This window comes from Chrysochloris asiatica, unplaced genomic scaffold (genome assembly GCF_000296735.1).
Source record: "Chrysochloris asiatica unplaced genomic scaffold, ChrAsi1.0 scaffold00250, whole genome shotgun sequence".
Classification (NCBI taxonomy): Eukaryota; Metazoa; Chordata; class Mammalia; order Afrosoricida; family Chrysochloridae; genus Chrysochloris; species Chrysochloris asiatica.
This window is the reverse complement of record NW_006408768.1, coordinates 3,753-9,339: the sequence shown is the minus strand read 5'-3', so window position 1 is coordinate 9,339 and position 5,587 is coordinate 3,753. Positions and strand designations below refer to the sequence as shown.

Below are 5,587 nucleotides of genomic sequence, written 5' to 3'. Positions count from 1 at the left end.
AATTCATAACCACTTCGCTACCAGAGCTCGTTTGCAGTCATGATAGAGAGTTAAAAATAAAAAAGCTTTTTATATATCTAAGACCAACAATTTCAATTTAATATTATTAGCAATAATATTAACATTGTAAAATTAATCAATATGTCTGAATTCATAATATGAAAAATCATGATGTTATTCTTATATATAATTAAGATGTCACATGTATTTAATATTTTCAGTGAGTCAAAATCCAACCCACATCATGACAATCAATAATATTTTGTAACAACTGAAAAGTACAGGACTGATAACTCCTGTTAATTTTTAGTGCAAAACATGAAAAATTAAACATTGTATATAAAATCAGGTGTGAAACACACTGAAGTCTGCAGTCTGATCTTCATCGGAAAATGTTTCTAGTCCTCCCTACTGTCAACAAACATGCTTGTGTAATTTGCATTTCATAGGTTGTTAATGAGTCATCCTCCAATCCTCATGCCCTGTTCTTTATATTCATATATCCCAGTTTTTTTTTTGGATTATTTGCTCAGCAAGTAGTTTGAATAAGTATGGTAAAAGTATACACCTTCAATGCGTATCTTTTTTAAAGCACACAGTATCTCCTTGTTCCGTTCAAATGACTGGCACTTGGTCTATGTCACAAAAGCATGAATAGAGACAATCATTTCTTCACTGTTACAGGTGGAATTATAGAAGATGGGTAAGGACCATAATTAGGATGCATGCAGAACTGCAGGTTAAAAAGGTTTACAGGATGATTCTGCGTCATTTACCATCTGCTCATATGGTGGTCAGGTATGACACATGACCATGTAGCTGAGACATATCCATCAGCACCCCAAACTCTGGATGACATGTATCTGTAAATGAATAAAGGCACACCCAGGCAAGTCCCCTGAGGGAAATACCTCCCTCCTTAGGCTGGCCCCTGGAAATGTAAATTACTTTCAAAGATAATCTACCTGAGGGCAAAACTGTCACATTGCTTGTTAATGGTCAGAAAGAATTCAAATGGAGGTGGAACTCAAAATTACCCAAACTTGAGTTAGGGCTCCCACTATAGACCACTATGTTGTTGTTAAGTGCTACTAAGTCAGTTCACACTCATAGAGACCCTATATAGGGTTTCCAAAGAGCAACTAGTGGGTTTAAATTGCCAACCTGTGGTTTGCAGTCAGTCCTGATCCTACAGAGCCACACCAGGGGTCACAGACCACTATAGCCTTCCACAAACCAAGGACATTAGAATTTAAGTTCAAAGGAGTCCTTGTGTGATGAACCACAAGGTCAGTGGTTCAAACCTCTAGCCATTCCTCAGCAACACTATACAGGGTTGCTATGAGTCAAAACTGAATGAGCAGTACTGAACAACACTTTAAAGCTGAGGTAGGAAACACAGACTCTATGGTATAAGCAGAGTCATAGTGTGGCTTGGTAGGATAAGTACTCAAGAGTGGCAGTTCAAACTCACCAGCAGCTTATAGGAAACTCTATGCAGGGTCACTATGAGGCAGAGCCGATTCAACGGCACTTAACAACAACAACATGGTGGTATGGTGGTGGTGTGCTGTGTATTGGTTCCAACTCATAGGGTCTCATAGAGACCCTGCATAGGGTTTCTAAGGCTGTAAAACTTTACAGGTGTAGAAAGCCTCATCTTTCTCCTGCTGAATGGCTGGTAGTTTCAAACTACTGACCTTCAGGTTAGCAACCCCATTCTTAACCACTACACTACCAGAGCTCCTTGTAAGCTCTATAGGCAACCAATAAGGAACTCTGGTAATGTAGAGTATTACAAGCTGGGCTGCTAACTGAAAGATCAGCAGTTAAATCTTCTAGCTGCTCTGTAGGACAAACATGAGGCTTTCTGTTCCAGTAAAGATTTACAGCCTCAGAAACCCTCTTCAAGGTCGCTATGAGTCGGAACTAACTCCAAGCTATGAAGTCAGTACTTAACTACCACCTGTTGTTAAGTACCATCAAGTCAGTTCTGATAGGCAACCTATAACCTTCATACCAAAGACCATGGGATGTTTTTTGTTTTGTTTTGTTTTTGTCATTCTATTTCAGGAAAAATTGGAAAAGAATGTGTAACCACAACAATCAGGTGCAGAGATTTAAAGCTGTAATTTCCTATAAGGGCTTTGCCTAGTCTTCCAGCCAGTTGATAGGGAATCGACTCCAACTCATAATAACCCTATGTGTTTCAGAGTAGACTTGTGCTCCATAGAGTTTCCAACATTGATTTTTTAGAAGGAGGTATTTCTTCAACGGTGTTAACCATTAGTTCCAATTATACCTTTATTTCATTATTATCTTTGGCTCAAGGAATTCAAACATTTCTTAAGCGTCTTTTCCTTGCCTTGAGAATTAACACAGATTTTAAATATTGCCAAATTTTCTGTCTATAAGGTTGCTATGAGTCAGAATTAACTGTATGGCACAGGATCTTGGCTCCTTAGCATTAATGAAAACTTAAAGTCAAGATCAATGCTTAAAGTCTATACTGTGATTCTCCTTGTTTGAAGTGCTTAATATAATACCTTGCACAAAATAAAGGTTTGTAAAGTTTATCCATTATGATGATTATCACTGGCACACATTTTCTTATCAGAACCTATTTCTTCTCTTCCTTAGAGAATTATGGGAGAGAAAAGGTAATAGAGAAAAATGACTAAGTTAAATTGCTGTTAAAAATATTGATTTATTATTAACTGACTCGGCTACAATTTCTTTTCTGTAATATAAAAAAGTTTGGAAGAGATTATTTTAAGATTTCCCCCAGTATAAGACTTCCAGATTTATATAATTTGACTGTCAGATGGTTTTAGTTATAATTATAAGCAGTGTCTAATTATGTGAATAATTAGGAAGACACTGTTATTAGGATCCAAATCCAGCATGTTTTCTGTGTTATTTAAAGCTGGCTACAGCAATAAAAAGTTAGATAATTTTTTATGACTATGTTTTCTTTTAGTCCTTATATAAATTTATTTTTCATCAATTCTCTTTTGATAATGACATTTATATGCTTTTAGAAATAGAATATTGATGTTCCGTTGACATTTAATAAGTTCTAATATGGTCACATTGCACAGTTGTGCAATCTTTTCTGCCTCTACAAGGTACTAATTAGATACCTTTCAAAACACATTAGGCCATTTATGCTGTTTGGTGTTTTAAATATTATATTGCCAATTATCTCCCCAAATCCTGATTTGCTTCTGTTTGCAGTCATTAACTATACTCCAACACTTAAATTTTCAATAAATGAAAAGAAAGTCCTTCTTTTGCTATACACTTGCCAATTTAAAAATGCCTTGCTGTTAAGTGTGTCATGTCAGTTCTGATTCATAGAGTCCCTCCTTATATAAAGTTTCTGAGGAACAGCTGGTGAATTTGAACCACCAACCATGTAATTCAAACTGAACTTGGGGACCAGCGCATTATCCTGTAGTGCCACACTAGAGTTTCTGAGAGTGATTGGTGAGTTTGAACAGCTGATCTTTCAGTTGAAACCAACCTTGAGGTGGAGTGCTTATCCTATGGTGCCACACCAGGATTACGTAAAAATGCCCTGGCAAGTCTAAAAACAGAAAAGAAACACACTAAACTAACTAAATGATGAATCCATGTATTATTTCTTTTCTTGTCCCAAGACAAAACTCAGTGGCTAGAAATTATATTATGTGTATGAGGAGACAAATATATGAAAAGATATTTGAAGGATTGAATCTTTTCTTTCTTTTTTTCCCTTTTCTCTCACTGCCTCTTTGACCAGGTCTGTTTTAATTCAAAATACTCTGTCCAAAATTATTTGACTTCTTTGGGATAAACAAATGTGAAGTGTTTATACAGCAGGCTTCTTTTCTGCTGGCTTTTTCTCAGCTACTGGTTTCTTGCTTGCTGCAACCTTCTTTCCTACCACAGACTTCTTAGGCTTCTTCCCTTCTTTCTTCCCAACCACAGGCTTCTTGCCTGGAACCCTCTTCTCATCTGATTTGATCTCTAGTGCTGCTGCTGCCTTAGCCACACTTGAATTTGTGATTCCTGGGCAAGAAAAGAATAATGTTTTGGTTCATGATCTTTCCATATGGATTCAGCTTCCAAGTGAGTCTCAGGTTTTTCAGTGAGTTCTTCTTCAGGACTCTGCAATGAACCTTCTTGCATTGTGCTCAGAGGGCTCTATGTATCCTGGTGTTTTTCAAGATTCTGGTAAGGTCTACATCAATCATCTTGTGCTCAATATAGAATTGTATAGGAAGATTGTAGTTACTCTTGAGGGAGGCAAAGCTTTGCACCAAGTGCCATACAATTCATCCAACTGTCGAAAATCACCTTCAGTCCAAATGCAGAAACATCCCACATGCCCACCAGGAGCATGTTTTTAAATGTTCAGCTTTCCTTACATTAAGCAGAGTAATTCCAGGGATGTTTCTGAAGGCCTTGGTAATACCATTGTCTTCCTTATAGATAATGCATGGGCCTATGTGCTTGATATGACAATGATTTCTCATTTTGCCTTTACCAGCTCTCATTCACTGAGAGGCATAGACATGTTTTATGTCATTCCAGGCCTTAAGTTTCTTTAGCAGAAAAACTGCCTCCTTGGTCTACTTGTAGACTCCAACTTTATCTTTGACCATCAAAGGAAGTTCAAGAACGTACTCAAGACTATGAACTTTATACATGACCAAGACTGGTTAGGTGGACACAGCCAGGGTAGAACAGATGATATAACACCTCAAAGTTATGTTTACTCTACAGTTCTAGCAATGCCAGGTTTTGGCTGGTGCAAACATGTGCCCTCCATGACACATATTTCCAAAAGCACTTTGGCTAGAGAAGTGAGTCCCACCACCTTGAACTCTGGGAATTCAATAGACTTAGCACTAGTCTATTGATCTGCTAGTTCACTGACAGCATAGGGTTGTTTTTGCGCAAGTTGGTATGAACAAAATTCATAGTATCTGGTTGAATGGGAGCCTTGAACACAGCAGGCAAAGTAACATTTTTTGCCAGATGATTCTTCCTTTATGGTGTACACTGATATCAGTGAAAAAGCACACAGCATGGTGGGGAGAGAATGTCACACTCCTCTAAACCTGGTGGCTTTCACAGGAAAAGCAGGATTGAATCTTAAACATGTAGAAACAGGTACTTTTCTACATTGTTTAAAAATACCATGTGTTTTCCCTTGTCATTTTTGTATATTTTCTGGAGAAGTAAAAATCTATGGATTCTAAAGTCAGATGGCCTGGGATTAAATCTTCTTTTCACTAGTTTTTTATACATTTAATAAGAACTAATTGATCAAAATAAATTTTCTCATTAAGATTTTGCCACACACGTTTATACGTGAGCAGAAACCAAGCTACAGATCTTGTGGTACAAACTTTGTTTAAAAATATCTAATATATATTTTTGAAATAAGGCAGTAACTATGTATATTAATCTACCTGACAACAGGTATACACAACCAGTAGTTTTTCTGCATTGCATTTTCAAAAATCTGAGTCACATCCAATAATACCATCTTTACAATTTTTAAAGCTCTATTGTTGATCATCAGTATATTGATTAA

General features: G+C 36.9%; 1 pseudogene; it reads right to left on the bottom strand.

The window, feature by feature from the left end:
* Window positions 1-3,853: 3,853 nt before the first annotated feature.
* Window positions 3,854-5,077, bottom strand: LOC102818086 (annotated as a pseudogene).
* Window positions 5,078-5,587: the final 510 nt, after the last annotated feature.